This window comes from Orcinus orca, chromosome 11 (assembly GCF_937001465.1).
Source record: "Orcinus orca chromosome 11, mOrcOrc1.1, whole genome shotgun sequence".
Taxonomy (NCBI): domain Eukaryota; kingdom Metazoa; phylum Chordata; class Mammalia; order Artiodactyla; family Delphinidae; genus Orcinus; species Orcinus orca.
In genome coordinates, this window is record NC_064569.1 from 61,342,042 (window position 1) to 61,359,281 (window position 17,240).

The 17,240-nt window shown below is 38.8% G+C and overlaps 1 protein-coding gene and 1 long non-coding RNA gene across 5 annotated transcripts in view; one reads left to right on the forward strand and one right to left on the reverse strand.

Annotated features, from left to right (window-relative positions):
* The window catches only part of OSBPL8 (oxysterol binding protein like 8), a 194,054-nt gene extending 181,560 nt beyond the window's left edge, over positions 1-12,494 (reverse strand). For all 3 annotated transcript variants that reach the window (XM_049694982.1, XM_004271572.4, XM_012533688.3), the window contains exon 1: positions 12,160-12,494. The gene's annotated coding sequence lies outside the window, so the exon portion shown is untranslated. The remainder of the gene's footprint in view (positions 1-12,159) is intronic.
* A 141-nt stretch (positions 12,495-12,635) lies between these two features.
* LOC117201963 (uncharacterized) overlaps positions 12,636-17,240 on the forward strand; it is a 32,639-nt gene continuing 28,034 nt past the window's right edge. For both annotated transcript variants that reach the window (XR_007470356.1, XR_004484115.2), the window contains exons 1-3: positions 12,636-12,871; positions 13,268-13,399; positions 15,962-16,071. This is a non-coding gene — a long non-coding RNA (uncharacterized LOC117201963). The remainder of the gene's footprint in view (positions 12,872-13,267; positions 13,400-15,961; positions 16,072-17,240) is intronic.

A 17,240-nucleotide genomic window follows, 5' to 3' on the forward strand; every position in this document is an offset into this window, starting at 1 on the left:
GAAAGACAATACTTCTGGCAGGCTTCTTATTTTCCCAGTGCGTCTGTTTACTAAATCAGTTGGTGTTTGTAATGCTAGGTTGCACAAGCCTGTGACATAGGGTCTCAAAGAGTGTTTCTGAGACAGTAAAATCAAGGTCTCTTAAGGACAGTATTTGGAAATATTTCCCTGTCAATCAAGTATTAATAATTTAGTCCTATATATTAAATGTCTCCCTTGGATTTTAAGTCTTTGTTTTGCAACTTAGATATTTTAAATTACAGCTAAAACTACCTCATTCTGAGTAAATTTTCACTATTTTCTTAAAAGGTTCTTTTCTAAGGAAAATATGAACGTAGTTTGAAATCAAGATACTAGAAAAAAGTGAATGTGTTTCTCATTAATTATGGTAACTGGTTATAATCAACCAAGAGACTTACCCCAGTTTCCTACAAGTAAATTCATACCCATACTTAAGGTGATGGCTCTTTATTAAGGATCAAAGCTTGAAATGCAAGATCTAAAGTTAATTCAAGATAATCTCAAGGAATTTTATTACCGATTTTCTTATTCAATCCCAAAAGCAATTTCTTCATATTTTGATACAGCTAAGGATGGCTTTTTATCTTGGGCATGAAAGAAAAATGAGTGTCTGAGTGCCTAACTCTGGCCTAGATGCTTCTGGGTTTTGAATCCAAGGTATAAATTACCACAACCAAAGTACTGATCATCTTTAATTTATCATGTAAGTAACCAAGACACGTAATTACACTTCCACATGCCAATTCAAAAAGGATCTATGAGAACCAACACAATTTTTAATACTTCAATTAAAAATGACTACCAAAAATGAGAAACTATGGAAATAACTCATATTCAAAGACTGTTCCTAAAAGAAAACTGATCAATATGGTGACAATGAAAAAATTCTTGGAGAATCCAAAAAGAAGCATATATTTGCTGAATTTAATTAAAATCATTATTCGTCTCATAGCCACAAAATGTATCACTGGTTAATTTCAACTTGTAAGTTTGAAGAGGCTAATTACTACTACTGTAAATTAAGAAGAAGCCCCAAAATAACCAAATAAGACCTTGCTAAACACTAAATATGTTAAGCAATCAACCTCTTAAAATGAGTCTCTGTTTTCACAGAGGAATTTTTCCTCAGTAATGACAGAGTATTGTTTTTTTAAATTCCTACACTCTAATCATAAATTCCTGGGAAAATAAAGACATAAAAACCATAATTTCCCAAGTAATCAAACCTTTGAAAAACAGTCACAGTACTATCCATATAATGCTGAAGGTTCTATTTTAAAATTTCAGGAAAAGTGAGAAAAAGTACCAAAACTATAAACCTAAGAGAAGCAATAAAGGATACCGTAATGAGGCAGACAAAAAGGATAGTAATTATGACAGGTATCTAAAAGGAAAAATACATGAAATTTGCTTAGAATACATGAAAATTTGCTTAGAATACATGAAAAAGGTAAAGCAAAAGACATATAACCATGATCTAATCAAACCTGTGGATTGTAAAACCAAGAGTTCCACAGAATAGGAGAAAGTTCACAAAATAATCAGTAAATAGACATCAATGTTAGGGAATATTCACACCTTTGACTTCCCCTACAGTGGGCAAATAAAGAAACTACACAAGAGCCAGTTTCTTTTCTAAGCTACTTTAAATTTCAAATAAGCATGTACTATGTAGGTTCCACAGTATCTTACATAATCAGGCCAAATCTAGGGGTTTAAGCCTTCCAAATCACAGCCCTTCTGACAGGATCTCAACTTCAAAGTAGTCAGCATTTAAAAAATCTGGATTACATAAATTTCTGATTGCAAGAGAATTATAACTCCAATCATAAAAGACACACTTTCCAGCAGTCAAAACCATAGCTGTAGAAGAAAGAGCTACAAAGTCTAATGAGAGAAGGCCTGAACAAGATTAACAGAGAAATGCAGCAATATCATGGAAGAGAGGGAAGTAAACAGACAAATTTAAATTTATTTGCCCAGGATAAATTATAATCAATCAATTTTCCTAAAGATTCAGGAAAGGAGACTGGGAAATAAAAAAGAGAATAAGGTATAAAAAATTTAGAACAGTGCTGGGAAATTTTTTTGAGTATAAAATGAGAGGAGGAGATGAAAATTACAGCCTTCATGAACCAGCTAGGCAATCTAAGCTCAACATTTAAAGTACCAAAGATAACTAGGTAGAAGAGACAGAAAAGTTATAGAGAAAAAGATCAATAACTAAGGAACCAAAGCAGATACCACAATTAAGGCAGAGAAGTAAATGAAAAAGAATAACACCTCACCTGCCTGGACACAGTTGAGAAACAGAAAATAAGTAATGAATAATCAAAATGTCACAAGAGTCATGGGCTTACAGCTGACATGCCATTCTCTGGAGAAAAGTCACTATTTTACGCACAATCCTAAATGGTCTCATTCAGTTTCCAAGGAACAAATTAGAAATGGCAAGAGAATCATAATGACATGTACAAGTTGGGGCAGATGACAACAGAAGAGGAAACAGAAAAACTAAGAAGCAAATAAGAATTCAAAAGCATACAAATTTTAGGACCGACTGGCATAAAGATACAAAATACCTATACAAATCAATAGTGAAGAAATATCACTGTATTTCAACACAGTATCATGATCACAATTTTTATGATCATTGCATTAACAAAAAAAATAGGAAAGATCTCTAATAAAAGATGATGGACTGAATACAAATTTTCCCTCCAGTTACTTCAGATCTCCCATTGAAACAAAAACAATTCATACAGAAAAAAAATAAAACCATAAGAGCAAAGAAATTAAAAGTGGGGATGGGGTAACATAGGGGTGGGGGAATGGGAGGTACAAACTACTGGGTGTAAGATAGGCTCAAGGATGTACTGTACAACACGGGGAATACAGCCAATATTTTGTAATAACTGTAAATGGAAAGTAACCTTTATATAATAAATTAAAAATTAAAATTTTTAATTATAATAAAATAAAAAATTAAAATTATAATTAAATTAAAAATAAGACACACACAAAAAGTGGGGACAGAGTAGAGAGAGAAGTCCATAAATTTCTGAAAGATGAAAGTAGATGTGAAATTGATTGATATCACAAGCAGAGAGAGCCACAGCCTCATCATACCCTTTAAGAGTGATGCAAAAGGTTGGGAACCAATACATCTGACAGAACCCCCAGAGAAGCATGATTGCAAAGCGTTCAGCAAACGGTGGGAATAATAGTGGGGCTAAAAATAGGAGAATTACATATTACCTGACTGACTGTATAAGGGACTACATTTTCTATCCCCCATCTCCAAGCAGCACCTAAACAACTGACATTTACTCCCTGGCAAAAGCACAGTCAGCTTTTCTCTAAAGAAAGTGAATAACTGTCTAGGGGATGCTGGCACAGAGTAATAAAGCCTTTTTATCTGGCATTTAGAGGGCCCACAGCCTGGAAGCTGGCTCCCCTCCCTCTTACCCTAAAATGCTTGTCAATATGTAGGCCCCACCCTATACTGTTCTGCCCTAAAGTGCTGTGCCCAGAATTCCTACTAAAAAAAAAAAAAAAACACCTAATAGGTAAAACAGTCCAAGGAACAGGGTGAGAGGGGAACACCCAGACCAGGAAGCTGGTCCTTCTTTCTGAAACATGAAGAGACAACCAATCCAGGCATATAAGGAAAACTAAGTACGGGAAATAAAAAGATTACAAACATAAAAGCTGGCCAGACGGGAAAAGGAAATAATTGAGGAAACACAAAATCTCTTTTAAAAATCTACTTTGCACTTTCTGAGACTAAAGAGAGTACTACAACATAAAACAAGAAAAGAATGGCAGAAAAAGAGAACAAGAAAATTCAGGGATTACCCTCTCCTCAACAAATCAGCCAAAAAACTAGGGAAAAAAAATCCCCTGAACACAGAGCAAAGAGAATCACAAAATATGAAAGTAAAAATGAGATGAGGACTAGTCCAAGACAGAAAACATCTGCCTACTGAAGAACAAACAAACAAGAAAATGAAGGGAAGAAAATATCAAAGACAGGAGAGAATTTCTTAGAGCTGAAGAATCTGATTCAAACAATAAGGGCAACTGAGTGCCTAAAACAAATATAAACAAAACAAAACAACATGTACAGCTCATTATGAGTTTGCAGCAGAAAGATAAAACAGAGATGATCCTAAAAGTTTTCAGACAGAATAAAGAACAAATCACCTTAAAAGGGTAGTGAATTAGATGACACCTGATTTCGAATCAGCATCCCTGGCACTGAAAGACAACCAAGCAATGCTTTCAGAGTCCCAAAGGAAAATTATTTGCAGCCTACAATACTGTGCCCAAACTATCAGTCAAATATGAGAACAGAATGAAAATATTTTTATCCATAGAATAATTCAGAAAACTTGCCTCTCAAACACACTTTTTTTGGAAGTTGTACTCCAAAAAAAAGATCAAATAAATTTAGTAAAAAAGGAAGATCTATAATAGAATGGACCCAATTCAAGAGGACAGTGAAAGGAAGTTCCAGAAAGAGACCTAAAAGGCAACTAGTCCAAACTGAAGCAGAATTACAATTACGCCAGATAAATAGGGGACACAATACAACAGGTAGTATGATGAAGAGTTGGTAGAGACTATGATAAAGGCATACAATACCAGAAAAGGGGGCAATTAGAAACACCAAGAAAATAGGAAGTCATGTCCATTGTTTTTAATTCAATGGCTAGATTTTGAGCAACTGATAAAATAAAATAAAATACACTGGACCTTGATGGTATCAAGGTATTTTTCTTCAAGTGGCCCAAGGGCTGCTTAATACGATCTGTAGAAAAGAAATCATAATCTGAGCATACTACCTGGCCTAGGATTAAATGATATTTACATAGTCATAGTATCAAAACCATATCTTGGGTTTTGTCATTTAGTGATGGACATATGGATGTGACAGCTGTGGTTGGGGGGGGGATGGGGGAAATGTGTTTATCTAGGCAAGAAGAAGTATAGCTACCAGTCTAGAAAGAAAAGGAAAGAAGAAAGAAAAAGCAGAAAATGCAGACAATGTCTAAACTGATAAATTAGCAGAAGTGTAGATCGACATTCAATAGAAACTAGTATGTTTTATAAAAGCAGCATAGCTTCCTTTGCTGCACATTCGTAAACCAACCTCCCCCATGAACTCCACCCATCTCCTAAGGGGAGAAAACGTCCATTAATTAAAGGTAAGTTTCTTTCAGTTTAAAATAATTTCTTTCAGGTTAACTCTGTTTTTAAGGCAGCAGTTCTCTGCTGGGGGTGATTTGCCACCCAAGGGACATTTCGCAATGTCTAGAGACATATTTGGTTGTACTTTAGTGGAGGTGCTACTGGCATCTAACAGGTAGAGGACAGGGATGCTGCTCTATAGTCTACAATACATGGGACAGCCCTCACCACAACAAAGAGTTATCCAGGCCAAAATGTCAATAAAGCCAAGTTGGAGAAACCCTGCTTTACCGGAACTCTTCAGACTTTTACAGAAAAACGTTTATAGTTTCTGTTCCTTATTCTTATCATGGTATCTGGATGTAGAGGAAAGCTTTCACGGGCACAGGGAATGTTACGGATGGTCTGAACGTGGACCCATGTGCCCTCTGGGTCCTCACGGGCCTCTGAGGTTTGATAAGAGTCGTAATGGCATATACTGATGAGGATGCTGCAGCAGCATCCAGTGACCTCCTAACCTGGCCCCTCAGCTCCTGTTGCTATGGATATTCTTAGGGCCTCAACTACCTCTTCTAAGCAGCCCATGCTTGGGTTAAGGCCATACTAGCTGCTTAACAAATAAACATCAGTGACTTCACACAACTAAAATGTCTCCTTAAAATTATACACTCCGTCGTGAGTGCTCCTGTTTGGTGCACAGCTTACTTTCACATGGTAATCTGAGGGACTAGAGATCTTCCCAATCTTATTATCACACCTGAAGAGGCCCAGCCTCTGCATCTGGCCCTTGGATTGGAAAAGAGAAGGTGGAGAAACACAGCTGCTTTTCTCCCACCTCAGTTCAGAAGGGATAGTGCATCACTTCCATTCACACTCCCCTGGTGAAAAGTCGTCTTCTGGTCCCACCTAGATGCAGGGAAGGAGGATGGGGATAGAGGAGAGAATGACTGAGAAACGTGTTCCTGTCTGGGCAGCCACCTCCCAGTGTTAACTGAACTAAGGCAAGAGAGAGAACAAATTCTGGTGGGCATTGAGCTGAATCTGCCACAGCCGCCCTCTCCACAATGTCTATAACATGGTCTTCCCCTCACAACAGTACCCTCATGACAGGCTTGCTAGCTCTCACTCTGTTAACTTCTATTTCCTTCACTAGGATTATGTGAGAACTTCCAGATCTCTTTCATACCACGTAAGAACAGGAAAATCACAGGGTGCATCTCTGGGCCTTGCTTTGCCTAAACACACCATATTCTTCTCCTGAAGCCATCTCATGTCAGCATAGGGCCAGTATAGGGCAATAAGCTAATTAAGTGGCTGTGCAGGTTCTGAACGTAAGCAGCCTGGCTCCAGAGCCTGTGCTAGTCTGCCTCCCTAGATTTCTAAAATAATAGGTAGTTAAGAGAGTCCTTCCCTGATCATCAGTGAATATTTATAAAGCATCCACATCTTGCGAAAGAGCCTAGGGAACTATTACAAACTCCCCACTCTGATACACAGCACTGTTTTTCTTTACCTCTGGATCGCTGATCTTAAATGTTATTATAGTCAAAACAACAGGCAAAATTATACAGTAAGCAAAACTTGTCTTCAGAAGTCCCTCACCCTACTCTCTACTTGAACAATGTACCTGTGCCTTCATGTCCAAGGAATCCCACCTCATTATTCTTACCCAATAATAGTGTTACTTAGACTGAACTGCTGTCTCCCCAAATCTACCATACTCTAACCCCATTAAAAAGTACTTACACAGGACTTCCCTGGTGGTCCAGTGGTTAAGAATCTGCCTTCCAATGCAGGGGACGCAGGTTTGATCCCTGGTTGGGGAGCTAAAATCCCACATTTCGGGGCAACTAAGCCCCTGCGCCGCAACTACTGAGCCGGTGCACTCTGGAAACTGCGTGCCACAACTAGAGAGAAGCCCATGCGCCGCAACTAAGACCCGACGCAGCCAAATTAAATTAACTAAAATTTTTTTTAATTTTGGAAAAAAAAAAGTACTTAAACAGACTGTAATTTTCACAGGGGCCTGAGCCTTCTTTGTAAGAAGCTATGTAATCTGATAAACTACTACTGCTAATAGTGGCATCGGGCAGCCAAAAAACAAGTTACTTTAATGGTGGACATTTCAAAAGGATAGCTTTTAATTACACAGATTAGTGTCCCTCAAATATCACTCATAAAAATCATCCATACCAATTCTGCGCATCAGTTTTACTCTTTAAAAAAAAAGCATGAATTTTAAAAATTGTAACAAGTCACCTTAAAATACTGTATCTACTGTACTATATGTCCTTATAGTTCCAGTTTAGTCTGGAATTTCCTAGTGAGAAAATGGCAACTGAATGAACAATAAAGAATTATTTGCTTTACTCCAAGTAAAACATAGGATGTCAGTCAAAACACATGAAATGAAAAAAACTGAGGCCATCTTATTACAAACTGTATTTTCATCAAATCATAAAGTCAAGATAGACTGAGAAAGATCATAAAGGTCAAGACCTGTCACAAGGGGCAACTGCAAATAAACTATACAAGGCATTATAATGTGACAGTCAAAAGGACAGGTTCTGATGTCAAAGGTCAGGTTAAACCTCAAATTCAAATCCTTTTGATAAGCTCCACCACCTGCTGCTTAGCCTCCCTGTGACTCAGGTTTAGCTGAAATCCTGGCTCTGCGGCCTACTACTTAATCTCTCAGTGCTTGAGGTTTAAAAAAGGACAAGAAAATAGTCTGATCTGGGGGGGGGGGTCACTGTCAAGTATATATGTCAAGTACCTGATACATAGTTAGCAGTCAACACGTATAAGCTATTATTATTATTATGACCAACCACTCCTACTAGGACACCTTCAGGAACTATCAATCTCCCTCTGAATCTATCATGTTTTTAACAACCCTGAATCAAACAGTTTCTCCTTTTTATCTGAAAAGAGTCTTGAAGCTCAAAAAACATTTCCTCTTTTTTTTTCAGGCCTTTGTGAATATGGAAGGTGGTGGGTAACTAGCTTATCGTTTGAAGATTCAAGACTCTTTTTTAGTCTTTTTATAGTACAATTCCCTCCCAAATGTTACACAAAGGACAGCCTGCTCCATGGATTTAAACACTGCAAAGAGTTCACAAAGTATAATGAAATTTTGAGATTCATAAAAGGACAAACAGCTACTGGAGCAAAAAGCTTAGATAGGTTGATGCAAAAGTCTATTAGCCTGCTCACAAAATATTGAATTCTAACGTAAAGCACAGCGGATAGAGATTCCTCATGGTTTACAGTCACTCAGACCACTAAAAACATATAAAGGATATTTTTGGTAACTTTTTCCTTAATAGTAGGAAAATGCTCTGTTTTTTCCACAACAATGAATACACAGATTGCATGATAGGCAAGGGCAATTTCTTCAAAAGCAAATTCTGTAGAGAACAAAGCCTAAAGGCTCAGATTTTTCAGTAACACATATCCCTTAAAGCTTTACATATTCGAGGTATCTACCATTCCTTGCGGTTTATAACATGAAGAAGTAACACAATTAAGCCTCATTTATATCAGAAAGCATTATGCCTGACTGAAAGAAAACTAAGCATCTAGAATTTTGATACTGATAAATTTAAAGGTTAACACCATAGATCAATGCAAAGGTCAAGTAGATTTAGAGTTCGTGATAAATTCACCAAAATATTTTTAAAGCTCTAAAGACAAAAAAATGTTTTTAAATAATTTGATGTTTGATTTCTCCTATGTGTTAATATTGAAATATGCACTTTCATATACATTATGTAATCTCATTCCCCCAACAACCTTGTGGGATAAGGATTATCCTCCTCCTTTTACAAATGAGAAAACTAAGGCCCAGTGATTTGCCTAAGGACACCTGCTTGTATAAAATGCAACCAGAAATCCAATTCAAATTTTCTAACCCCCAGATCAATGTTCTTGCTTTCACTGTACCATTGTCTCTTCCAAAACTCAACTACTCTAAATTTTAGCTCTTATAAAGTGTGCCAATCTTTTTATCTGGGAGAGGTAACAGTTATGAGGGAAGAAGAAAAATTCTTCAGAATGTTACCAAAAAAGACTCACTGTGTTTAATCTGACATGACTACCCAGTCCAATTTAAATGCTTTGGTTCATGCTGTCTACCCCTCTTAGAACACCTGCTTATCATCAGATATACAGCTTTCAGAAGACTTAAATGAAGAATCACCTCCTCCAAGAAAGTTCCCCAGATTAAATGACCTGCTTCCCTCCTGCCAAGCCAACATCATTTCTTTGTCACCTCACTGCTTGTATCTAATTTGAACTACATTATCACATACTCCTCTTTGTTCTCCAGTTGTACATCTGGAACTACATTTTTTTATTCGATGACTATTAAGCATTTGGAAAGTCAATGGTCCTTGCTATCATGGAGAGCTTACATTGTTTCCAATTTTAATAAAAGTAAGAATAACATAGGGTAGAAGAATTTGATGTTTCAGAACAAGAACTCCTTTCCTACAAGGTCTCTGAAGAAAGCTCTCCTTGCAAACTTGATAACATTTTTCAGGGAGGAAAAATCCCTTCTATCATGTGTTCTGGATGAGACCTTCAACTTCATGCCTTTGAGAGGATATATGAGAGGGTGGGGACCAAGGTGGAAGGAAGATCTAAAATCTTTCAGGGATTTCCTGAAAGAAAATATTGACATGAAATCTTCACACATTAGTCCAGATATCTCTTCCTGTGTCCTAACCACAAGGAAACTATACTTCAATCTCCTTGCACGCAGGCACCTTCATTAATGAAGTATGTACAGACTTTTTAATTCAAGTTGTATTTATGTATTATTTGTAGGTCATATTCATAAGAATAAGATAGCACCTATGTCTTCTACTTTTAAATCCCCCAATGCTCCAAAATCATCGCTATAAATGTGTTCAGCTTTCGATAACATAGATATTAAAATATAAAACTTCAAGTATTATTAGGATAAGGATTTTCCAAAATAATATTAGAAAACTACATCTAAGTATCAATTCTTTATTTTGTCATTCATGCTTCAATTCAAGTAACATGCTCTTGAAGGATTATTTGTAAACCAAGTTTAAATGTACTAAGAGCTCTCACTAGTTAAATTATGCAATTAGTCCTTTAAAAAGAAAGACCTTTTTATAATGCAAATTTTGTTAATTTTACTACTTTTTTCTTAAATCAAAACTAAAACATAATTTCATTATAAACAGTATATGTACTTACTCCAAAGTATATTTTAAGGCTTTTCAATTCAAAAGAAACCTAAAAACTAGGTATTGCCAAATTTATAGGTGCCATAAATGTTTTGTAAGAAACATATTTGATTGCCTCTAAAATGTAATAATATTCTAACTGAAATAATGTAGCAGCACCTTTTCATAGATCACAGCTACAACAAATATTATGATTCAATGAAAGAGAAATAAACCATGACCATTTTTAATTAAACAGGCACTTCTAAGCACCTGTGTACAATGTATTGTAGCTCAAATGGTTCAGATGGAATTTGACCACAACAACTTAAGCTCCATAATTAAAGACCTAAAAGGTAGTTCTTATGTTTCATCTATTCCCTTTCCCATTACTTTAAACAGGCATATGGTAGTCATTCTATACATAATTACTATCAATAAAGGGGTAACAAATATTTGAAATTCTCTGTACTTTTAATAGAGGACAAATTGCATGCCTTTACTCTTCCTTCCCCAACCTGTTTCATAAAACTAGCATGATCTTAATAATTTCACTGCAAAACAGGTTCTATCTAGCAAGCACAGAAATTGATCCTAGTCTCTCAGCATGATCAAGTTTAGATGACACTTGATGGGACGGAAGGAGGAAATCTAACAAGCATTCCACCCATGTTCCTCCACAATCCTTGGAATCCTAAGGGAGGGACTAAAAAAAACCAAAAAACACCTTTTAAATGACTATTTGAAAAGACCTAAAGTGGCACTAATTTGAGGTTAACTTTCAGGGGAAGTTAATTAAAAACGAATAACCCTACCATACACAGTGCATTCTAATACTACTTAGAAGTCATTTACGTCTTCCAGCATCAGAAAGGCAAAAACTTCATTAAATTATTTAAAGTAAACATGCATATATCATCAGTTGGGTAAATTTCCCCATCTGTTTAAGTAGGAGCCCAAGTTACCTATTATTTCAGGCAGCATTTAGATAAAATGAAATTAAGTATGTTCCCCAACCGCACATGTCTCTCATAAAGAAGGGTGTTAAATGACTTTTGTGAATGGAAAATCTGCATATACTGTTGCTTCGCCTCGGCCGGTCTTGAGCGGATGCCTCAATGAACCAAACGCACGCTCTTTGTGAAGCTCCTTGGAACCTGATTCCATTCTTGAGAAGGCACTCAAAAACATTACATTTAAAAGTACAGCAAAGGCTTCGCCTTCCTCCTACGCTACAAGAAGGCCACAGGAACTGAGGTTTAGAGGAACACCAACCACCATGGCCCTCGGCTCTGCAAGGGCGGGTGAGGTCTGCGATGCGCGGCACAGCCTCCTCTGGGGGCTGTCACAGGAAAACGGGAGCCTCGCCTTAACGGCACCAAGTGACAAAGCGCCAGCTCTCCAGGGCGCCGGGGCTTCCGGCGAGACCCTGCCGTCCGCCCAGTCAAACTTCGGGAGGAGGCACACACTCAGGGCCAACAAAAATCTCGTACCGGCCCCTGCCCCTGCCGCGGCTTTGGAAGGTTTGCAGACGCACTTACCGTGGGCCCCAAAACACTCCATCCCCGCCAGCCTTTGGAATTTCCCACTCCAAAAGGGGACAAAGGAGCCAAAGAAAAACTCCCCGGCGCGGGGGCCCGGAGTGCCCGCCCGCCCCAGCTCAGAACGTGGGAGTCAAGGGGTGCAGTCGCCCGTAGGGGTGCGAACCCGCCGCCCCCAACTCGGGGACCGGCTCGACACTCACCGGTGTGGAGCCCCCGGAGAGGCGGGGCGCAGGCGGCCGGTTCCTCTGGGGCCCGGCACGCGTCCAATCGAACCCCAACTTCTCTCGGCCGCTGTCGCCGGCGGCAGCTGGGGCGCGAGCTCAGACCAAGAGCGCTGCCTGGCCGCCACGGAGGCACTGCCCGTTCGGCCCGCTAGGAGGGCGGGAACTCCGGCCCTGCGGTCTACCAGCCAGGGCGGGCCCCCACTTCCCCTCCGTCTGCGGGCTACCGGCGGCGGCTACCGCCCTGGCGAAAGCAAACGCTGCAGCCGCTCGGGCTGCCGCTACCACCACCGCCCGGCCGGGAACGCGTCGCGGCCTAATGCTGTCATCGGCCGAGCCGCCACCTCTTTGGGCATCCAGAGCCTCCGAGATCCTTCACATTCGAGGCCCCGCCCCCGGTCCCGCCCCCTACTAGCGGGCTCCGGTCCCACCCCTTCGCGTCACGTGACGACGCGCGGAGGCGGCCTTGGAGAACCCTCCTCTGCCTGGCCGGAGACAGCCGGGCTGGAGCAACTGTCAACACCTGGTTCAGGCAGAGTCTGAACGCCGCCGAACCGCCTCTGCACCCCCTGGGGCGGTCTCGGGAGGCGAACCTACCGCCGCCCGCCCCGCGCCTGTTGAGGCGAGGTCTTCGGGACCGGTCGTGCAGGGCCCTGCCTCATCTAAGGAGGCTGCACCGGAGAGCTCCCGGGTAGGGCGCAGGGGCCCCCGCCTCCCCAGCCTGGGGCTTGACTAGAGTTTTAGTCAAACAAAGAAAAGCAGAAGGCATCGTGGTGTCTGGCTTGGAAAGCAGTAACTACTTGTTCCTATTTCTAGTAGCACGTTAATTGTGACATTTAGTGTACTGGTTTCTTCATGAGAGCTTTTTATTTTTGAGGAGAGGATGGTGCATTTCCTTCACGCTGGGATGCAAATAGCCTAGAAATTTTAATTTGGTTCCTGGTCCTGTTCAGGATCCTTTGTGCCAGTTTTACAGTCATTAAGTTTTACTATGTGTTAGGTTGGTGGCAGTTTAAACAGCTACACAGGAATTTGACAGTTCGTTCCATTTTAAAAAATAAAGCCTAATTCTTGATTTTTTTTTCAGGTACCTTAACTTTGGACATAACTTTTTGCCTTCCTTTTTAACGGTAGTCCAAGGAACGCTCCCCCCAACCCTGTTATTGAGAGGAAGAGTAAAATGGGAGTGACTAAAAGACAGTAACAATACAAAAATAAGGTAGGTAGAAAAGCAGAAAGATCATAATCAAATTCTGCTAACAATGAAGGCACATGAAAAAGCTTTATATAATAACCAAACTCAGTTTGTAACTCATTTTTCCTTCTAACCCAGAACTAAGTTTTTTTCTTAAGTGATTGTCATCTCCTCATTACATTTTCTTAAGACGGCAGGAAGTATTCTGATCAACTGGATACTTTGAGATGAATTAAGCAATAGAGTTCGGCCTATATAATCCTATGAACTAAGCTATTTCATAGAAACTCTAAGAAATCATGGACTTTAAGTCTTACCATTATTTCATGTTACCCAAGAAAGAAAAGAAATACTGCCAATTAAACTATGCCATGCCACCGATTTTTTAAAGACACATCTTGAACTCAGAGATGTTAAAATATGAAAAACAATGAGTCTTAGAATCTATGAGATATTGTAATGAACTGGTGTTCCAGTGAGGAAAAGATTCTATAGGCTCTGTTCTGAAGTTTGAGAGATTGTACTTGTAGTTCAAATACATATGAAGGAGGTTTAGTATTCTGTGAATGACACAATTTCAGCAAAGCTAATAATTTTGGAGTTTGTCAGCAGATTGAAGCCTGCCTTCTATTTTCTAGGACAGGGGTTTTCAAACTGGCCTAAAAGTCAATTTTTTTTTTTAGTGAAATAGGCTAGACTGGAATCAAAAATGGAAGATCAGAGTGCACATATAATAAGGGGAAGAATTCTTTGTGAAACTTCTGTTTCAGTTATGGGGGAGGGTGCGTATGTCCTGTGTTGTGATTTAAACTGTATTTCTTATTGTGAGTTGCGATCAAATAGATTTCAAAAAGAATGTTCCTAGAGCATAGATAACATGCAAAATATACCATCTGGGCTCCGTTTGTCTGGTGCTTTTCCTTTACTTTGGGAACTAAGACTAAAGATTAGAAGTAGATGAATTGCCTTGCCTAATCCTCTAATGCCTCAACCCCACTTTCTTATACTGTCTGACGAAAACAAATGGTCATTTATTGAAATGGAAAGCACTGTACTGGAATCAAGGAGGCCTAGGTTATAGACGTAACTAACTAGATATGTGGCTAGATAAATTACTCTCTGTATTTCAAGTTCTAATAAAAGTAGGAAGTTGACTACATGCTCTTTAAGGAATGATGCTCAATCTTTATTTCCAGGGGATAATGTTCACATTTGAAACAAGTAGCCATGGTGTACACAGGATTATGCAAATTCTTTTCAAACTAGCTATAACTCCTTTCAGACACACACACCCACACCCACACCCACACACACAAAATCAGAATGCAAGTAAGTGAAAGTGAAGATATTATAGGAAGACAAGTGTAAGTATATTGCAGAATCAGACTTGGGTGCCCTCGCTGGCACATAGTAAAGCCACTCATTAACACCAAGTTGTGGTGAAGGAAAGTACAGAGTTTACTGCAAGATGCCCAATATGGGACCAAGCAAAGAGAAGGAGGAGCTCATGCTGAAAAGACCCAAGTATATCTTTCACAATGGCTTTCAGGGAAGGGTTTTTAAAGGCAAGGTGAGGGAGAGGGTCTCAGGGTGCCTGATGAGCTTGTGGACATCCTTCTGACTGGTTGGTGGTGAGGTAACAGGGTGGTTATTTTGGGAGTCAACACATCATCCTTTTGCTTCCAACCAGTCTGGGGTCTGTGTGCTGGTGGTCAGCAGTTAACTTCTTCCGCCTGGTACGCGCTTTAGTTTCTGCAAAACAACTCAAGGATATGGCTCAGGATATTATCTATAGCCCTTGAGGAGGAACTAAAGGCCTTGACTTTGTTTTATGGCTAAACAATTATTATTTTGTTGTGCTTGACTGTTTTCCTTTGTTTCTGCATTTTCTCACTTCTCAGATTAAATTTGCTCTTTGGAACTTGGGGAAGGCCTAGGAGGCAAAAGCTTTTCTATAAACAAGAGTGGGGGAGGGGACTCGGGGATCTGTCCCTGGGAAGGCCCCACAGGGCTCTGCTGGGTTTCAAGTATATCTTTAATAATATTCTGTATTTTAACTGTCGCTAGTAATAGTTACTTGTCATGAATAACTAATGATTTTAACATACCTCACAATTGATTGCAGCAAAATGGCATATCAATACACTACAGTTGAAAAATATATGCTTTTCAGATCCTTTCAAATCTGGTATTCTATGATTCCAGGAAATAATCATTCAGTCTAGCATTTTCAATGTAATCACAACATAAGCAGAAATTGTAATATGTGATCTTGCACTGTAACTGAAAAATATTCAATAACTTCCATTTGTTATGTGAAGAGAGGCCCTGCAAGTTTGCTACTCTTAAATGATTTTAAGAATAGCATATTAAACTAAAACTTTTTATTATAACTATCCAATTTAAACTCCACTGAAAATTCATCTCTTTACCTGGTGTTTAATTAATTATACATTTCTAAGATTGAAAAGTTCTTTTTTCCAAATCAGTTTAAGCACTGACAGGCATGATAATCTTTCCCACAGAAAACTCTGACCTAGAATGTAAGAAATTTGGCTTAAGGGTTTTTTGTTTTTTTTCCTTTAGCCTTCCGTTTAGACACTTACATTGCCAAAGATTGCTGATGAGGATTTTAGGTTAAAATCCTCATTTGTTCTAAGAAGACTGGATTGAGAGCAACCTCAAACATAAATAAGGTATTTAACATAATTTTGAAGACTATGGTAGATTGTTTTATTATTCTTGGTCATAACGACTTGCTCTAGCCAATTGTTTGTGAGCAGACGTGACACATGCTAACATCTTTAAGTTTTAGTGCAACATTCAGGGCAATCTGTTAGTCTTGTGCTGCCTACCATGAGAAAAGCATGTTCCAAATAGGGTCTCAGAATAAGAAAATATGTGGAGCAGACCTGAAACTGACCTTTACCCTGGAGCAGTACTGCAGCAACTGACCTGCAGCTACTAACAGGAAACAAGAGTAAAACATAAATATTTATTGTTTTAAGTCACAGAGATTTTTGAAATTGTTATATAGTATAACCTGGCAGATCACCTAAAGTGAATATGAGCCAGCAGATTAGTGGTTCAAAGGCTAAATGCACTATAGAACAGTATTCAAACTTCTATTTAATAAAACAAAATAATACACATCTACAAAACAGTCAACCACATATTTGATAAACATTCAACTAAAATTTATATTAAAAAGAAACTCTTTATAAAATCTACAGATTTGCTTGCAAAATATTTGCATATTGATTTTAAGCATTTTTGTTTACTATTATTTATCTTAACCAAATATCCCTCCAGGAAAATTTGGATAATAAACTTTAAAGAAGAATATAGGCTTTGTTTCTGGCAATATCATGGAATAGGTACCTCAGTCAGTGATCACACTGAAAACAAATAAATACCTGGAAAAATATTTTTTAACCTTATTAAATATATTGATTAACTGGCAATAAAGTAAGAAATTATTAGGTCAAGAAAATTAAATGAAGACAGAAACCTAGAGAGTTGAGCAGATCCTAAAGCCAGCCTTTACCCCATGGGCATTTGCCAAACCCAGTTAACATGACGTTTTCGTGGTCTTATAAGAGACAAAACCCATGACCTGCCCTACACAGAATGGGGCGTGGGGGGAGAAAGCTTTGGTTCCAAGGATTATTCATTCAGAATAAAGATGTTAGAAATAAACTTGCCCCTTGCTAGCATACACACCCATCCCCAAGTCTACAAAGAAAATTTACTATCTTAAATGTTAGCACCTATGATCAAGGGAAAAGCAAAATCATATCTCAGAATTTGGACTCAATCCAGCTCTCACACAAAAACGTAACTTGAATTCATACTATCTGGGTGA